We start from the raw sequence: 20,521 nt of genomic DNA, 5'->3' as shown, positions 1-20,521 counted from the left end.
AATGAGGCCTCAGAGATTAGGCAATTCACCTCTTTCTAAAACGAAGTATTAGTAAATATTACCAACAATAAATTTTAGAAGTGTGAATCTTCCACAAATTCAAGAGGCTCAATTCTTTGAACAGACATCCAATGAAAGTTCAAGGAGAAAAAGCATTCACGATTTTCACTGCTGCTGAAAATTTTTCATACAGTGTAATATACATGATCTACTTTATGATATTAATTGGAAAGAGAAACCCAATAAAACAGAGATAGATAGAGTACCAGTATTTCTAAGAAAGACTTACCACATAATATACACTATGCCATAGGGGCGTCTGGGTGGCTCAGTCGGTTAAGCATCCAACTTTGGCTCAGGTCATGATCTCACAGATCACGGGTTTGAGCCCCGTCAGGCTCTGCACTGACAGTGTGGAGCCTGCTTGGGATTCTCTCTCTGCCCCTCCCCCCCCCACACACATACTCTCTCAAAAATAATAAACTTAAAAAAAAACTTTAGAAAAAAATTTTTAAATATATACCAAGCTGTAAATATGTGTACATTTATTAAAGATTTAGTATACACACGACACATTATGCCACTAAGGTAAAAACTACAAGCATTCCATTGAAGTCAGGTAACAAGACAAAACCAGGGCGCCTGCCGTGACAACTGTTAACGGAAGACAAGCCAGGAAGATGAATAATAAAACTAGGGTTCCTTTAGGAAAGAAAAATAAAAATTAAACTATATAACACAGTTAATAGTTAAACTATTACTACAAAAAAACACACAAATATTTAACACTGTTTTAGAACAACTGGGCAACGTACATAGGTTTAAAAACAAATGATTAAAGAGATCTGAATATGATTACTACAGTTAGGAAAGCTAACCAAACCAAAAAAAAAAAAAAAAGTACAACAAACTGGTCACTTACAAAATTAAACAAATTAACATGTTTCTTAAACATAAATACTCATGGGGCGCCTGGGTGCCTCAGTCGGTTAAGCGTCCGACTTCGGCTCAGATCATGATCTCGCGGTTTGTGGGCTCGAGCCCCGCGTCGGGCTCTGTGCTGACAGCTCGGAGCCTGGAGCCTGCTTCGGATTCTGTGTGTGTCTCTCTCTCTGCCCCTTCCCAGCTCATGCTCTGTCTCAAAAATAAATAAAACATTAAAAAAAAAAAAAAAAAACACCTATGAGGTAAGTTCCAAGATTCTCCACACTCTACACAGACCCACCCTCTTCCCTAAACTTCAACCCATATCACCCTACCTTCTCCGCGTCCTAACGCACCCCTCTCTACTGAATTCAATCCCATCAATAAACATGCGATCGTTTCTCCAATCTGTACAAGAAACAGGAAGCCAAGTTCATTCCAGCTACTGCCCCATCTCTGTTCCGTTTTACAGCCCAGCTTTTCAGAGGGCTGCTCTGTGTGTCTGCCTCCACTTCCCCCATCCCGCTCTCTCAGGCTCCCGCTGATCTGGCGTCTGCCCCCATCACACCCCAGAAACCGTCCTCCAAGTCACCCATCACCTCTAATGACCTTTATCAGTCCTTATCTTACCTGACCTCTCATTTGACACAGGTGCCCCCAGCCCTCCTTGGAACTTTCTTTGGCCGCTGACAGCTGCCATGTTCTGATTGCCCGTTTATCTCCCAGACCACTCCCCCTCACAGCCCCATCACTAGCTTCTGCGAATTTCTCTGCTTAGGCCGGCGGGCCAAACCTTCCTCCTTGATCCCCTGCTTACTGATCCCGGCCAGCCTCATGGTTTCTATACAATCTACACACAGCTGCCCGGTGAGGTCTCCGAGCCAAAGCTCTTCACGGAATTCCTGATCATATGTGATAAGCTGCCTACATGACTCCCCCACATCGATGTCTAACGAGCATCCCAACCCTGTGTGTTCAAAACGAGCCCCTGGTAATGTCCTGGTCCCGCGGTCCTTCCACCCCGGTCAGTGCCAAGTCCGCCCTTCCAGCTGCTCAGGCCAAAAACCCTGAAGGCGCCCTGAAAACTCTCTCTCTCACACGCACACACGCACCACTCCAAAAAAGTCTGATTCACCAGTAACTCCTGACAGCTCCATTTAGAAAATGTAACCAAGAGTTCAACCGTTTATCATCTCCACGGCCAGCATCCTGGTCCGAGCCACCAGGCATCGCACCCGCCTTCCCACTCAAGCCTCATAACCACCAACCGGTTTGTTTCCGCTCATCTCCCTGCAGGCCACATGCTCGCACCGCAAGCCAAGTGATCCCGTTCAAACGTAAGCTGGATCATGTCACTCTTCTGCCGAAGAACTTCTACAGGCTGGTCTCACCTCAGAGTCAGAACCAAAGTCTCACTGCTGTAAAGGCCGGGCCGCCACCCGCGGCGAGCTGCCCCTCTGCCAGCCTCTCCCCCCCACCTGGGAGCCGCAAGGTCACTCCCTCAGACTGGAGACACCACCTCCGACGTGCCATTCTCTCGACCTTATTTTCTCTCCCGGGCACTTATCACGACCTAACACACCACATTTTTAACTTAATTATCTAGTTTATTACCTATCTGCCCACACGGAATGTAAACTCTGTGCAAGATTTTCACATTCTGTTAAGTGTTACTCTTAGAGACGTGGGCGCTCAAATATTTGTTAAATGACTGCAGAATTAAATTTGAAGATTAAATCTGATATGTCAGCACTTTAAGTGTTATCTAAGGTAATTCTCATAATCCTATGGCTGAAAAGCTATAAAACTTTCAAACAAGGTCAAGCCCTCTTTCCCTATGTAAGAGGGTAAGAGATTTTACTATACTCTTCTTCAAAGCTCTTTTCCGGAAAGGAAAAAAATATATATTACTGGTAAATTTCTCTTCAGTTGCAACAGATGTAAAGTCTGGGGACTAAAGCTCCGAGGGCTCCTCTGGAAAAACGCAGCAAAGACTTTTAGCCCAAGAAAAATACTGACGCAAACAAATTCATTGGTCCCCAGCAGGTTTCTAAACCAGCACGGAGTCCCCCATTTACTGAAGGCAGAGCCAAGGTTATCCTCAACAGTAAAGCAAGTCAGCGTGAGGAATAAATAGTGTAACAGGAAAGCAAGCAATAAAGAGTAGCTAGTTATGCTATTAACACTAGGCACACAACATAACCGTCTGTACCTCAAAGAATTTACAACCAAGAAGCCCAATCAAAATTATGAAAAAAAGGGGTGCCTGGGGGGCTCAGTCAATTAAGCATCTGACTCTTGGTTTGGGCTCAGGTCATGACCCTACAGTTCATGAGATTGAGCTCCACACGGAGCTCAGTGCTGACAGCTCAGAGCCTGCTTGTGATTCCCTCTCTCCCTCTGTCTCTGACCCTCCCCTATGCATACGCATGTGCACTCTCTCTCAAATAAGTAAACAAACCTTAAAAAAATATATATGAACAAAGGTTCTCAATACAGCTTGCCTAGTACTCAAGCAAATATCTAATTAAAAGAAATGGGTCTCAGGTCACCTGGGTGGCTCAGTTGGTTAAGCATCTGGCTTCAGCTTAGGTCATGATCACATGGTTTGTGAGTTCGAGCCCTACATTGGGTGAGCCCTGCTTCTCTCTCTCTCTCTCTCTCTCTCTCTCTCTGCCTTTCTTTGCTCACTTGTGCCCTTCCTCTCTCAAAAGAACAACAAAAAAACTTAATAAACATTAAAAAAAATGGGTCTCAAAAGTTATTTTAATCCTAATAGTACAACAACAACAACAACAACAACAACAACAACAAAACACGGGCGCCTGGGTGGCCCAGTCATTAAGCATCTGACTTTAGCTCAGGTCATGATCTCACCGTTGGTGAGTTCAAGTCCCACATCAGGTAAGCTTGAGCTTGCTTCGGGTGAGCCCCACTCCTCTCTCTCTCTGCCCCTCCTGGGATTCTCTCTCTCATTCTTTCTCAAAAAAAAAAAAAAAAAAAAAAAAAAATCCTTAGCCCAACCAGGAGACACATAAATAAACTAAGGAGGTGACAAAATAAAACTCTACAGAGAATCATGAAGATCCTCACACATAAATTTCTTTCAAATATCATTTTCTTATTTTAAATTTTTTTATATTTATTAATTTTTAAGACAGAGAGAAACAGAGCATCAGTGGGGGAGGGGCAGAGAGCAAGGGAGACAGAATCCAAAGCAGGCTCCAGGCTGTCAGCACAGAGCCCAACGCAGGGCTGGAACCCACAAACCGTGAGATCATGACCTGAGCCGAAGTCAGATGCTTAACCAACTGAGCCACCCAGGCGCCCCTCCAATCTTTTTTATCTTAAAGATTAAGGCACATTTTTCACTTTAACCCTGTAATATATCCTTGTTTAATTCAATATTCATGGTTTTTCTTAAATCTTTCGGTAAATCTGTAGTTCAGGGGGTACCATGTTTTTTCCTGTAGTTTTGGGTACACCCTAGTAAAATGCACACCATTAGACAATCATGAATTGATGATAAGTTAGAGTTAATATTACGTTTGAAAAAATTAGGCATGAATTCAAGTTTCACAGATAATTCAAATTATAAACCATAAATACCATCACCAAAAGTTCTACAGGTCTTAGTCTGAGTAAGCAACTCAAAATAAAAAACTTAACAATTGAGAAAACACATTTCCCCACACAAAGCTGAATTTTATTCAATTCAGTTAGGATCAAAGCATCAACATATATGACTTTTGAAATTTAGCAAATTTTCAGGGTGCCTGGGTGACTCAGTTGGTTAAGCATCTGACTTCAGCTCAGGTCATGATCTCATGGTTTGTGGGTTCGAGCCCCGCATCAGGCTCTGTGCTGACAGCTCGGAGCCTGGAGCCTGCTTCGGATTCTGTGTGTGTCTCTCTCTCTGCTTCCCCCACTCGTGCTCCAGCACGCTCTCTCAAAAATAAATAAAAACTTTAAAAATTTTTTAAAAAATTAGTGAATTTTCAGCAGAAAAGTGGGACAGTAAAATTACGTGCCACCGTGCAGGTCCAGGTCACCTTCTTGGGCACTCGAGCACATGCCCAAGCTGGTTTTCCAGCACTGAGCCAGGAGCGGACAGTCCACCTCTGATCCCATTCCAAATCTACTGGAAGGAGCAGGCACTGGCAATTTCACTGGTCTCCCGGGGTCCAACCAGACTTCTTTGCCACACCACAAGACATCGGAGGCAAAGCCTCTCCTGAAGCCTGAGCGCACTCTCGGCTGTGGCCGCGGCGCACAAGGAACACCAGCTGTCGTACTTCCATCTGTCAAAACTTTAATATACGCTCTTGGGGCGCCTGGGTGGCGCAGTCGGTTAAGCGTCCGACTTCAGCCAGGTCACGATCTCGCGGTCCGTGAGTTCGAGCCCCGCGTCAGGCTCTGGGCTGATGGCTCAGAGCCTGGAGCCTGTTTCCGATTCTGTGTCTCCCTCTCTCTCTGCCCCTCCCCCGTTCATGCTCTGTCTCTCTCTGTCCCAAAAATAAATAAACGTTGGGAAAAAAAAAAAAAAAAACTTTAATATACTCTCTAAAACATGACCACAATATTACACCCTACGAAAGATTTACGTTTTGCTAGTATCACCTATACGGCACTCACGTTCTCCCTTTTGCTCCACGAGACTCACAATTAGCTGGTCACAATCAAGATCCACCCAAATAAGATCCCCACATTTCATTTGGCTAGTAAGTCTCTTTACAGGTTCCCTAAGCCTTTTTCTTTGGTCACTCATGTGTGGAAGAAACCAAGACACCCGTCCTACAGAATTCACGTCTAGATTTTACAGAGTGTGTCCTCTCACCGGGTCTCTGAACACGTTCTGCTATACCTTGTGTTTCCTGTAGACTGGCAGATCAAGAGGCACGGGGGGCCACTGCCTCTCCCGAGGAGGCACCTGTCTGGCTGGCCCCTCTTTTTATGAGGTGTGGGTTCAGGAGCTGCCACCGTGTCACGTTGTGGCTTCAGTAGCGGTTACTCATCATTGCCTACATCTATTTCATTACAGGCTGCAAAATGACGACATTCTAACTCTTTCACTGATTAGCTGCAATGTATAAAGAGAAACTTCTCTTTACCAACTCTTCAGTTACCTAGGAAAGTCTGGAAAGACAAATACTTGATTCTTTACTCTTACCTTCAGAATAAGTTGGTGGCACAGCATCTTCCAAAGGTGACCATTAGGTGTTTTGTTATTACTGCTGTTGCTGTTGTTTGTTATTGGCTTTAGTATTATGAAGTCGTGGATTTTAACACAGTTCTGTGTTTTAATCCGTGATTTCTACTCATTTGATCCACCCAACATGTCCCACCGAGCAATCTATGCAATGGGAACCTTGCCCAGCGATAGAGCTGCCTGCCCATTGATCTTTGATTGCTTTCTTGCTTTCTGTTACCTAAACAGGATGTTCTGAACATTTCCAACCCCAGGCAAATCAGCCATTTCTCCATGGAGCCCTGGTTCCATTTAGTGAGAAACAGTAATAAATATGTTACCACACCCTGTGGCCCCTCTTCCTATCAACACCCGGGTGCTCCAACGTCAACATAAATACACAACTGTCTCTCCAACAAACACAGTTCCATGCGGCTCTCCACCACGTCGGGTACGTCTAATTCGGCACAGATTAAGGAAAAAAGGAGCAGTGGCGAGCAGGGAAAACTCAGGGAAAAGAAAATCATACCTTAAAAAAAAAAAAAAAAAAGGACTGGGCATACCAACATCAGAGAATACACTGTGAATATATAGACCAACCAAGAGTTTAGAGTTTGTAAAAGCGGGAAGAGTTAGAGTGTCGGAAAATGGTGGGGAAGTATCCCAGCTGCCTTTAGAAATGTCCTGCGATTCAAACAAGTTCTGCTCTACCGCATTCATTCACCTGCCCAAGAAATAAAAGATCAGACTTCAACTTTAAAACAAAACTATCTGAAAACTTGACTCAGTTTTGCAAAGTAAACGGACTCATAAACTGAAATCGGACACCCCATCAGGTCACCCAGAGACCCAGAAGGAGCAAGCAGATGCCAGCAGCAGAGAGCCAGAAATGCAAGACAGGCCCAGTCTCATAACAAGCAGCTTAAATGGCCATCACTCGGACGGGGGAAGTGTCATTAGGCCTTGTCTGCAATGTTTACCAAAGGTAATCTAACAATAATCAAATAATCTTTCCAACCCCAGCCCCAAGCAGATTCTGATGCGCTGGAAGGAAAAAATGTTGCTGGATTTGAACTTTAAACGGTACTGTTTTACTTTCATTTTATAATGAAATGATTTTGCAAGACTTTCTTGTAAACTTTTTTTTAATTCAACAGTCCTGGCTTATTCCCAAGAATGTGTAAATATTCCATATAAATTACTTTCAGTGATCCCTTAAAGACAGTTCAAAAATAAAACATATAGGAGATAAAGCTTCAACAATACTTCAAAAAATTACTTCTAACAATTCCTTACAGCAAAAAACCAACTACTGAATTTATTCTTGACTATCTTTAGTCACAGTACCAAAGACATTGCTAAAAATTGCTGTTACTGAAAACATATCTCAGTAAGTGTTTACCAACTACTAAGGGCTGTTTACTCTCCAAATAGTCACCCACTACACAATTCTCATCTTACAAGAGATCTCCTGTTGATCTGCAGAGCATGAAATCAGAGACCGCCTCAGCCTGCCGGATCCACAAGTAAAAATAGAACAGGCTCCAGAGACTCAAATTGAGCAGGGGGAGGAAAAACACAGTCAACCTTATTTAAGAAAACAACCTACGGTACTATTCAAAAACAACAAAAGCAAAAAAAAAAGATGGTTTCTGCTAATTTGAATACACGGTACTGAAAAATTCAGGACTGCACTCTTCAAACTAGTTTCACATTAGGACAGCCAACAGGAGAGTCCACATCTGCTCTTCACGAATTTAGCACAGTATTCAAAATTGCCACGTAACGTACAACTCTGATCCTCATAAAAACGAGCGTACCTCCTTTAAAATACAAGTAGCATCTACTGCCACCAATCTGTGAAGACCAGTATTAGTTCTCGTCTTAGAAGAAGGCTTTACATGCAGATCACTCTTTATACTAACCCAATGAACATCAAATATTAACGCTAGTCAACAAGCATAAACGTTGTATCCAGACCTAAACTAAAACAACCCTAAATATATGGATTAGAGAGTCGATTTCATGGTCCCTCAAAGCAGGTAAGACAGTGCAGCCTCATTTATACAACCTGTACTCTCAAAAGGAGTCAAGAAAGGAGAAACAGAGAAAAATAAAGATGCTTCAGAAAAAAAGGTATCAATGAGGAAGCAAACACAACTGTAGAAATTCAAAACAAAAGACCGTCGAGTCGTAACACCATCTGTAAGGAACTCCTTCTCTAGATGCAAAGTTAGCAGGGGCCCATCCACTGAACAGAATGGTACCGAGCGTTCAGTACAGCTCAACCAGCCAGTCACGTGCTAGAACAGGATGGAGCAGTCGTCAGTGTGGCTGGCAGGCACAGTTAAGGGTACATTTCCGAGCCCCCTTGTGATTGGGGAGGCACCATATGACTACATTTGGCCAATGACTTGTAAGTGGGAGTGCATCCATTCACTTCTGGCCAGAGCTTTTACTCCTCCTGGGTGGAACAGAGCCTCCAGAAAAACAGGGCCTTCCTCTGGCAATGTGCGAGCGGCACTCTCACGGAGCACCCTCGTGAGCAGAGACCTCTGCCAACCTGAGCCAATGACAAATAAAATACCGAAAATACCTTTGTATTTTAAGCCACTGGGACTTTAGGCGTGTGTACGTGTGCGCATATGTGAGTTTAACCACTACATAACCTAGCCCATTCTAATGTAAAAAGTGATCAATAGAGGTCTTTTTCTCACAAGCTGCCGACTGCTAACCTGGGTCTCCCTGACCTCATGCTGGCAATTTTTTAAAGACAAATAACTACTATTGCTGTTTTAGCAAATTTTCTGCCCAACTACAGAAAACTCTACATTCTGATTTTATCAACCAACCTAATGGTTATTCAATTTCTGTGATTCCTACAAACTTAGTATATACAGCAATGGCTTCAACCAAGTGACTATTTTTGGGACTCTGATCAAGTTCAGGAACCCTGATGCAAACCAGTAAATATCCACCATGACTAATATGAACCAACCAAATCACCACTACGATTACAACTGTTCACCTGCGTGTGCATCCAGGCCTCCACGGCTCCCAGGAGCCATCCTGTCAAGTGTCTTAAGAGAATGACCACAAAGATTACACACAACTGAGGAAGGAGGAGGGGATGGGAATTACAAAACAGGATACTAATACTGGACTGACCAGTTAAGATCACACGAAGGGGTGAGGGCAAACACGTATATAAAGATTATAGCCAAGCACAAAATGATAAATGCCTTCAGGATAAAAAAAAAAAAAAAAACACTACATCACAGGGCGCCTGGGTGGCTCAGTGGGTTGAGCGTCCGACTTCGGCTCAGGTCATGACCTCACAGTTCGTGAGTTTGAACCCCGCGTGGGACTCTGCTGACAGCTCAGAACCTGGAACCTACTTGGTTCGGATTCTCTCTCTGCTCCTCCCCTGCTTGCATTATCTCTCTCTCTCTCTCAAAAATAAATAAACATTAAAAAAAAAAAATACTGCATAGAGAGGGAAGAAGTTCACTAAAAATGTCAGGCCCTAATCTAGACATATTCTCAATGCCAACAGACTTGAAAACTACTTTGCAAGGGTCAGGGTATTGGATAAGACATCTAAGCAGCAAAAGCATTTAAACTAGTCCTTTACCATAAAGGGTGAGTGTATTTTTCTAAGCAGAGATAGGAAAAAGAAAAGTCCCAAGTAAAAAGTATGTGTTACATAGGAAAAGGAATACATAAGAAAAGAGAAAAACATTTTTCCAAAGGGGAAATCTCTAAACACAGATGGCTTAAGGTTTATTTTTATTTTTTTTTTTTTAAATTTTTTTTCAACGTTTATTTATTTTTGGGACAGAGAGAGACAGAGCATGAACGGGGGAGAGGCAGAGAGAGAGGGAGACACAGAATCGGAAACAGGCTCCAGGCTCCGAGCAGTCAGCACAGAGCCCGACGCGGGGCTCGAACTCACGGACCGCGAGATCGTGACCTGGCTGAAGTCGGACGCTTAACCGACTGCGCCACCCAGGCGCCCCAAGGTTTATTTTTAAATATCCTACTTTGCCCCCAAGTACACTATGCATTACAGAGATACATAAAATACAAAATAAATTACATGAGAAAAAGAGAGACAATGAGGGACATTTAATGGAATCAAAAATATGAACATTATAAAAATGCATCAAAAATGCCTATGAATCGTCTACATTCACAGAGTTAACAGCCTACAATTTCAGCTCTAAGCTACTGGGTGCTTACTTTTGATGAATGACTAGTTCATCGTACTCAAGATTTCTAACAGCTTATATGAAAAAGGAAGTATGATCAGATAGGCAAACTGAATGCCACTAAGATTTAAAAAAAAATTTTCTGACAGATTAAAGGGATTTATTTGCATTGCTAACAAAAAGAATGAATTTAATCCTGAAGGTACCCCCCCTTTTTCTTCATGTTTACTTATTTTTGAGAGGGGGGGCAGGCAGAGAGAGAGGGAGACCCAGAATCTGAAGCAGGGTCCAGGCTCCAAGCTGTCAGCACACCTCCATAGGTGGAGACAGCAGTGACGGCATCCAAAGTACAATTCAGTAAAGACCCCTCCACATAGGGGAGGTGTGCAGCTCTCTCTGGGGGCAGGGGGAGTTAAGGGAGTTCAGCAGGTAGGTGGTTTCAAACCCCTATGAAAATCTAAATCAAGAGACAGAGCCTCCCCTCCCTTCACCAAACGCACAATTTTGAATACAATTTCAAGGGATTCCAGACTACAATGTCCATCCAAGGCCTCTAGAAGGGTGGACGGCAGAGCCCTTAGTCAGTTGTCAAAAAGAGAGTTTAATCCAAGTAGAATTAATTGAGTGTGGTAGCAACTGATCTCTGACTGCACTTGCTGGCCAGATACCCAGAGTGCAGTTTCGCACCCTCTGTGTGGACAATAGAGGGAAACCCCAGCACAAGTGTCCCAGCGATCACCTACGATGGTTTAACACTCTTGCCGGACATCCACCATCGCCCCCAACCACTCTGGACTCTCAGATGCCTCCAAAGTCCTGGCATCTTCGAACATCTGGCCGGTTCCTACCGATTACTCTTAGACTCAGCCATCGCCTCCACAGTGATGCTTCCCCACGTCCTCCTGCTGTACGACCCTCACATTTTATGGCCATTACACGTGTCTGTCTTTCTGCCCAGCAGACACACTTCCTACAAGAAGCAGCTTCTCGGGGAACCAGGTGGGGTGGGGCGGGGAGTGGGGCAAAAAAAGGCAGTTTTCTCCGAGGTCTTCCACACCCAACAGCACAGCTGACCCTTGAACAGCAGGGGTTTGAGCTGTGCAGGTCCACACAGACATGGATTTTTCTTCAATAAATATACCTGGAAATTTTTTTGGAGACTTGGTAAACTCCAGTTCTGTAAGTGTATTTTCTCTTATAATTTTTTTTTTTAATTTTTTTTTTCAGCGTTTATTTATTTTTGGGACAGAGAGAGACAGAGCATGAACGGGGGAGGGGCAGAGAGAGAGGGAGACACAGAATCGGAAACAGGCTCCAGGCTCTGAGCCATCAGCCCAGAGCCCGACGTGGGGCTCGAACTCACAGACCACGAGATCGTGACCTGGCTGAAGTCGGACGCTTAACCGACTGCGCCACCCAGGTGCCCCTCTTATAATTTTTTAAAATATTTTATTTTTAAGTAATCTCTTTACCCACCATGGGGCTTAAACTCACAACTCCAAGATCAAGAGTCACATGGTACCCCTCTTACGATTTTCTTAGTGACATTTTCTTTTCTCTAGCCTACTCTGTTGTCAGAATACAATATATAATACATACAACATACAAAATATGTGCTAACTGACTGTTTATGTTGTCAGTAAGGCTTCCAGTAAACAACAGGCTGTTACTAGTTAAGTTTTGGGGGAGTCAAAAGTCACACGAAGATTTTCAACTGTGCAGGGGGTGGGCCCCCCTAACCCCTGAACTAACTGTTCAAGGGTCAACTGCACTTCAGGTCAGCACCCAAATACGTACCTGAAGAACGAGGCTACCTCTGATGAAGTGAATCAGCCTCGGCAATTTTACCATCTCCTGATACACAAATGAGCAAACTTCTACCCCATACAGTGTGGCTCAGGTATCAGCTGAGAACACTGTCAAGGCAGTTAAATCCAAATGCCACTTTTAACATTTCCAAATACATAATAAAGCATTCACAGAACGTCTGACTTTGAGCAGTGTTACTTTCTGCTGTACTCTCCAAACTAAACTATTTGTAAAAAGAGCACCAAGGGGCTGAAAGAAGCCGCTTAATTAAATGGCAGGGCCACTGTAATTTATTTAAACCACTCTGAGATAATATAGCCACATCATCTTCATCATAAGGCCGTCTTCCCATTCTGGAGAGAGAAAATGCTTCTATGTAGTCCACTCAAAAGTGGTATCATCAGATCACGAGGGAACCATTAAAAAGGACACTGGCCAGAACACATTTTTGTTACCCTAATGTTAATTATTACTCTACCCATAAAGAAATAGTCTCCCAAGAGCCCTAAGAATGATCCATATGGTAAATTAAAGTGTATCAGTCAAAGTTCAGAGCAGAAACAGATTAGGTGTTTTAAGGAGAAGGAATTTAATGAGGAACTGGATGCTTACAAAGTTACTAGAAGGGCTAAAGGAATAAGTTAGAGAAAGAACCTCCAGGAAGACAACCAGAGAAACACAGAACTGACCCACCAACAGCCCCTGGAGCTAAGAGATCAAGAACAGAGTACAGCAACTGCTATCCGGATTCAGAAAGGTGAAACCAAGAAGAAATCACTACACCACTTGTATGCAACACTGTACTGCAGATCACAGCCAATGTAACAAGAAAAATAAAATAAAGGTGCACAAATCAAAAATTGTGTTTATTTGCAGACCGCTGTGTATGCAGAAAATACTACAGAAAATATACAAAAAGTTAACTCGGGGGCACCTGGGTGGCTCAGTCGGTTAGGCGGCCGACTTCGGCTCAGGTCATGATCTTGCGGTCCGTGAGTTCTAGCCCCGCGTCAGGCTCTGTGCTGACAGCTCAGAGCCTGGAGCCTGCTTCATATTCTGTGTCTCCCTCTCTCTGACCCTCCCCTGTTCATGCTCTGTCTCTCCCTGTCTCGAAAATAAATGTTAAAAAAAATTAAAAAAAAAAAAGTTAACTCAGTTTAGCCAGACTGCACAATACAAGGTCAAAATACAAAAAAAATTTTATTTCTATACATATACATAAGCAAGAATAATTGGAAAATAAAATTTTTATGATTTAAATTATGACAACATTTTCAAAAATGATCTCTTTGACCCATGCCACAGCAACTTCTTACTAAACATGTCTCCAGAGGCAAGGGATACAAAAGCAAAAATCAACTACTAGGACTTCATCAAGATAAAAACCTTCTGCACAGTGAAGGAAACAATCAGCAAAACTAAAAGGTAACCAACAGAATGCGAGAAGATATTTATAAATGACATGTAGGTTAAAGAGTTAGTATCCAAAATCCATAAAGAACTTATCAAACTCAACACCCCAAAAACATACTTCTTCAGGTGAAGAAATGGGCAAGAGACATGAACAGACACTTCTCAAAAGACAACACCAAGATGGCTAACAGACACATGAAAAGATGCCCAATATCACTCATCATCAGGGAAATACAAATGAAAACCACAATGAGACACCACCTTACACCTGTGAGAATGACTAACATTAACAACTCAGGCAACAACAGATGTGGGCAAGGATAAGTAGAAAGGGGAACACTTTTGCACTGCTGGTGAGAATGGAAACTGGTGTAGCCACTCTGGAAACAGTATGGAGGTTCCTCAAAAAATTAAAAATAAAGCTACCCTATGACTCAGCAATTGCACTACTAGGTATTTATCCCAAGGATACAAAAGTACTGATTGAAAAGGGCACACGCACCCCAATCTTTATAGCAGCACTATCAAGAATAGCCAAACTATGGAAAGAGCCCAAATATCCATTGACTGATAAATGGATAAGGAAGATGTGGTGTGTATATATATAGTATATATATGTGTGTGTATGTATAAGGTGTGTGTGTATACATGCATGTGTATATATATATACATATGTATGTATACGTGTATATATACATACACACAGTGGAATATTACTCAGTGATCAAAAAGAATGAAATCTTGGGGCACCTGGGTGGCTCAGTGGATTAAATTTCCGACTTTAGCTCAGGTCATGATCTCACAGTTCATGGGTTCGAGCCCCGTGTTGAGCTCCGTGCTGACAGCTCAGAGCCTGGAGCCCGTTTCGGATTCTGTGTCTCCTTCTCTCTCTACCCCTCCCCCACTCATGCTGTCTCTCAAAAATAAACATTTTTAGTGCTCGCTTCGGCAGCACATATACTAAAATTGGAACGATACAGAGAAGATTAGCATGGCCCCTGCGCAAGGATGACACGCAAATTCGTGAAGCGTTCCATATTTTTACTTCTCTAAAGACATCCAGATGGCCAACAGGCACATGAAAAGATGTTCAGCGTCGCTCCTTATCAGGGAAATACAAATCAAAACCACACTCAGGTATCACCTCACGCCAGTCAGAGTGGCCAAAATGAACAAATCAGGAGACTATAGATGCTGGAGAGGATGTGGAGAAACGGGAACCCTCTTGCACTGTTGGTGGGAATGCAAATTGGTGCAGCCGCTCTGGAAAGCAGTGTGGAGGTTCCTCAGAAAATTAAAAGTAGACCTACCCTATGACCCAGCAATAGCACTGCTAGGAATTTATCCAAGGGATACAGGAGTACTGATGCATAGGGGCACTTGTACCCTAATGTTCATAGCAGCACTCTCAACAATAGCCAAATTATGGAAAGAGCCTAAATGTCCATCAACTGATGAATGGATAAAGAAATTGTGGTTTATATACACAATGGAATACTACGTGGCAATGAGAAAAAATGAAATATGGCCTTTTGTAGCAACGTGGATGGAACTGGAGAGTGTGATGCTAAGTGAAATAAGCCATACAGAGAAAGACAGATACCATATGGTTTCACTCTTATGTGGATCATGAGAAACTTAACAGGAACCCATGGGGGAGGGGAAGGAAAAAAAAAAAAGAGGTTAGAGTGGGAGAGAGCCAAAGCATAAGAGACTGTTAAAAACTGAGAACAAACTGAGGGTTGATGGGGGGTGGGAGGGAGGGGCGGGTGGGTGATTGGCATTGAGGAGGGCACCTTTTGGGATGAGCACTGGGTGTTGTATGGAAACCAATTTGTCAATAAACTTCATATATATAAAATAAATAAATAAATAAATAAACATTTTTAAAATTTTTTTTTTTAAATAATGAAATCTTTCCATTTGCAACAATGTGGATGGAACTAGAGTGTATTACGCTAAGCAAAATAAGTCAGAGAAAGATAAATACCTAATTTCACTCGTGTGGAATTTAAGAAACCAAACAAATGAACATAGGGGAAGGGAAGGGAAAATAAGATAAAAACAGAGAGGGAGGCAAACCATAAAAGACTCTTAAATGCAGAGAAGAAACTGAGAGTTGCTGGTGGGGTGTTGGGTGGAAAGATGGGCTAAAATCGGTTATGGGAACTGAGGAGAGCACTAGTTGGGATGAGCACCGGGTATTACCTGTAAGTGATGAATCACTAAATTCTACTCTTGAAACCACTGTTATACATTATATGTTAACAAACGTGGATTTAAATAAAATGTGTTTAAAAAACATGAAATACTGATGGATACGTTCAATAAAACAGGTGTAAGACCTACACAAAGGAAGCAACAAACTTTGCTAAAATGTAAAAAGACATAAAAAAATGGAGAGGTATGCCATGTTCACAGAACAGAGGACTCAATACTGTTAAGAATGTTCATTCTCCTCAAATCAGTCTACACATTCACTGTAACTCCACTCAAAATCATAGCAGGCTTTTTTTGGAAATCCTCAAACTGACTTGAAAAGACCTCAAAAAGCAAAAACAATCTTTAAAAGGGAAAACAAAGTTGAAGGACTTATACTATGTAATTTCGAGACTTACTACATAACAACAGTCCAGAGACTCTGACACAGGCTGGAGGACAGACACACAGACCAGTGTAACAGAATGCAGCGCCCTACAGAGACCTGCACGACAGGTTGCTCAACAGATTTCCAACAAAATTCTACGCTAATTCAGAGCAAAATTACAGTGTTTTCCACAAATGCTAGAACAGATGTAATGTACTACAGCATAGATCAACCTAAAAAATAATATGCCAAGTGAAAGAAGCCAGACACATTTCTAGGAGATGTCCAGAAAAGGCAAGTTCATGGGGACAAAGAGTAAACCAGTGGCTGACTGAGGCTGGCAAAGTGACTGCTCACAGGTACAAGGGTTCTTTCTGAGGTGATGGAAATGTTCTAAAATGACACTGTGATGATAGATGCAACTCTAAATGTACAAAAAGCACACAATTATACACCTAAACCAAGGAGATTTTTATGCTAGGCAAATTAAACCTCAATAAATCTGTTTTAAAAAATAAACGTCTGGGGCGCCTGGGTGGCTCAGTCAGTTAAGCGTCCGAGTCTTGATTTTGGCTCAGGTCATGATCTCAGTGTCATGAGATCAAGCCCACCATCCAGGCTCAGCACTGGGCGTGGAGCCTTCTTAATACATTCTCTCTCTCCCTCTGCCCCTCCCCCACTCTTAAAAATAAAGAAGTAAATAAGGTTCTAGGGAGAGAGTAAGTTCTTGGAAATTAGAAATATAATTGCCAAATAAAACATTAAGTGACCAAACCAAATTGTAAAACCACGTTACTAATATGGCAAAAAAGGAGAGAAAATCTCCAAAATATATTAACAAGAGATAGAAAATAGCCAATATGAAAATAAAGGGGCAAAGAAAAGAGATTAGGGAGTTCAAACACCTGAGTAGTAGAAGCTCCAAAGACAGTGCTGAGAATCCAGACGACAAAAAAGTGAAAGAAGGAAATTTCTGAGCTAAAGACAGACCTAAGCCTGTAACCCAAAGAGCCCATGTAGAGACCAAAACCATGAATGAAAAAATGTTGTACTGAAGAGACACACATGGAAAGTAAAACTTTCTAACTCCCAAGTACAAAGAAAACTCTCTGAACTTCAAAACAGTGTCTACACAGGAACAAAAATTAGACTGCACTCTTCTCTTACTATCTGCTCCTGAGGCATTCTGGGCGCCACAGCCAATGGGACAATGACATCCAAGTTCTGTGAGGAAAAGATGTTGAAGCCAGAATTCAAGTCCCAAAAAAACTAACAATCAAATGTTAGGACAAAATAAAGGCATTCTTCAATATGCAAGGACTCACAACTGCCACCCACTCTTCATAAAATTAAGAAATACTATAACAAGGACAGCATGAGCTAGGAGAGAAATGGGGGGTGGGTGAGGGCAGAAGGAAGAAAGATTCGGGGGCTTAGAGATTCTCCGCCAACAAAGTTTCAGTGATGAGAATTATACTTCCTCTTTAGGTCCAAAAGCATTATGTGGTATTACAGTAACAACCATATAAATGCTGTTTTCTGGTTTTCCTTTTTTGAGACTAGACAAGCCCTGAAGACCACTTCAGTTATAAAGAGAATATAAATATTATAAACCTTGACAATATAAAAAATAATATAATTAGCAAAATCTGTAGGAGGGGGAGAAATCACTGAAGGGGAAATGAGCTAATTTACCTTTTATATAGCAGGGACTCCTATGTAAGGTTGATAAATCACTTCATTAACAAAAATAAAGACAATCAGAAAAGCTACAAATATGTGGTAAGAATTAGGAAAGGAGTGTTATTACACTAAAATCTTTATCTTTCACAATAAGAAGTTAAATATACTCACGAATTAAAAGGTAGCATGTAAATTATAGTGGTAACCATGCACATGAACTCTTTGATTCCCTCTGGAGAGTGGGAAAAGGAGGGTGTGGGTAAGAGACTTAACTTTTCATTCTATTCTCTTCAGTAGAACTTACATTTTTTGCCATGAATATGCACCACTTTCATAATTTAAAGAATTGTTTTAATAAAAAGAATTATATGGGAATGCAAGCTGGTGCAGCCACTCCGGAAAACAGTATGGTTCCTCAAAAAACTAAAAACAGAACTACCCTATGACCCAGCAATGGCACTACTAGGTGTTTATCCACGGGATACAGGTGTGCTGTTTCGAAGGGACACATGCACCCCCATGTTTATAGCAGCACTACCGACAATAGCCAAAGTATGGAAAGAGCCCAAATGTCCATCGATGGATGAATGGATAAAGAAGATGTGGTATGTATATGTATATATATATATATATATATGTATATATATATATATATATATATATATATACACACACACAATGAGGTATTACTCGGCAATCAAAAAAGAATGAAATCTTGCCATTTGCAACTATGTGGATGGAACTGGAAGTTATTATGCTACGTGAAATCAGTCAGAGAAAGACAAATATCATATGATTTCACTCATATGAGGACTGTAAGAGACAAAACAGATGAACATAAGGGAAGGGAAACAAAAACAATATAAAAACAGGGAGAGGGACAAAATGTAAGAGACTCATAAATACGGACAACAAACAGAGGGTTACTGGAGGGGTTGTGGGAGGGGGGATGGGCTAGGTGGGGGAGGGGCATTAAGGAATCTACTCCTGAAATCATTGTTGCACTGTACGCTAATCTGGATGTAAATTTAAAAAATTAAATAGAAATAAAAATAAAAATAGGGGCGCTTGGGTGGCTCAGCTCAGGTCATGATCTCACAACTCGTGAGTTCGATCCCTGCATCGGGCTCTGTGCTGACAGCTCAGAGCCTGGAGCCTGCTTCAGATCTGTGTCTCCCTCTCTCTCTGCCCCTAACCCACTCACATTCTGTCTCTGTCTCTCTCAAAAGTAAATGAAGATTAAATAAATAAATAAATAAATAAATAAATAAATAAATTTCAAAGAAAAAATAAATAGTGTAGGACATGTAATGTTAAAATAATATGTTGAACAAATGAATAAATCTTTGAAAAAAAAAAGAGAATTATGTTTTAGCCATACAGTAGAATACTGTGTAGGTTTCAAAGAACAATGTTAAGTCTGTGTGTGCAAATACATAAAGATGGCTACACTGTTTTAAGTGAAAAATCAAGATTAAGAATAATGCACTGAGATGGTAATGTGTTTAAAATAAAATGTGCAGTACAGCCCCCTGAGAAGACAACGTGGAGGGCGCCTGGGTGGCTCAGTCAGCTGAGCGTCAGACTTCGGCTCATCATTTCACGGTCTGCAGTTCAAGGGTTCGAGTCCCGCGTCGGGCTCTGTGCTGACGGCTCAGAGCCTGGAGCCTGCTTCAGATTCTCTGTCTCCCTCTCTCTCTGCCCCTCAACTCTTGAGCTGTCTCTCTCTCAAAAATAATAAACATTAAAAAAAAATTTAAAAAGAAGGTAATTTGGCAGTTTCTTATCAAGTTAAACACAGTCTTACCATGCAATCCACATTCACACGCCTAGGTATTTATCCAAGTGCACTGAAAACACGTTCACACAAAAACCTGTCCACGAATGTTTTCAACAGCTTTATTCATAATCATTAAAAACTGGAAACACCAAGATCCCAAGATACCCTTCAACTGGGAAAAGATACCCTAACTGTGGTACGATGGAATGTATACGGCAGAAGGTATACAAGGGAACACTACTTAGTGATAAAAAGGAACGGACTACTGATCCATGCAGCAACGTGGATAGATTTTAAATGCATATGCTCAGTGAAGGGAGCCAGAACCTAAAAGCTATATGTTATTCTGGAAAAGGCAAAACTATAGACGCAGAAATCAGATAGGTGGCTGCCAGGACTGGTGGGGCAGGGAGGGACTGGCTGCAACGGGGGACACGCAGGGGAACTGTAGGCGATGCAAGCATTCTATAGGGTCCGGCAGTGGTGGACACACAACCTTACACACTTGCCAAAGCCCACAGAATGAACTGCAATATATGCAAATAAATTTCAAAAAAATCAACGAGGCTGGAATGAAGACTATGACAAATGACTGACTGTATCACAAATGTATGACAAGGGGCGCCTGGGTGGCTCAGTCGGTTAAGCATCCGACTTCGGCTCAGGTCATGATCTCGCGGTCTGTGAGTTCGAGCCCCGCGTCGGGCTCTGTGCTGACAGCTCGGAGCCTGGAGCCTGCTTCGGATTCTGTGTCTCCCTCTCTCTCTCTGCCCCTCCCCAGCTTGCACTCTGTCTCTCTCTCAAAAATAAACATTAAAAAATCAATTAAAAAGGCTTATTTATAAAAAAAAAAAAAAAGAAAAGAAAAAAACAAATGTATGACAAAACCTTACTGATGGGTTTCAGGGAAAAGGAGCTGCCGAAGT

The 20,521-nt window shown here is 42.0% G+C and overlaps 1 protein-coding gene and 1 non-coding gene across 2 annotated transcripts in view; one reads left to right on the top strand and one right to left on the bottom strand.

The window, feature by feature from the left end:
- UBE2G1 (ubiquitin conjugating enzyme E2 G1) overlaps positions 1-20,521 on the bottom strand; it is a 109,431-nt gene that overhangs the window by 70,441 nt on the left and 18,469 nt on the right. The gene's annotated exons all lie outside the window — the stretch shown is intronic.
- On the top strand, positions 14,482-14,588 carry LOC124519747 (U6 spliceosomal RNA). The gene has a single exon (XR_006964189.1). It is a non-coding gene; the product is annotated as a U6 spliceosomal RNA (small nuclear RNA).

The sequence above is a fragment of the Lynx rufus genome, unplaced genomic scaffold, assembly GCF_022079265.1.
Source record: "Lynx rufus isolate CCGP_SWC_20201006 ecotype Redwood Valley unplaced genomic scaffold, mLynRuf1.p SCAF_28, whole genome shotgun sequence".
Lineage (NCBI taxonomy): Eukaryota > Metazoa > Chordata > Mammalia > Carnivora > Felidae > Lynx > Lynx rufus.
This window is presented reverse-complemented; position numbering and strand designations above follow the sequence as displayed.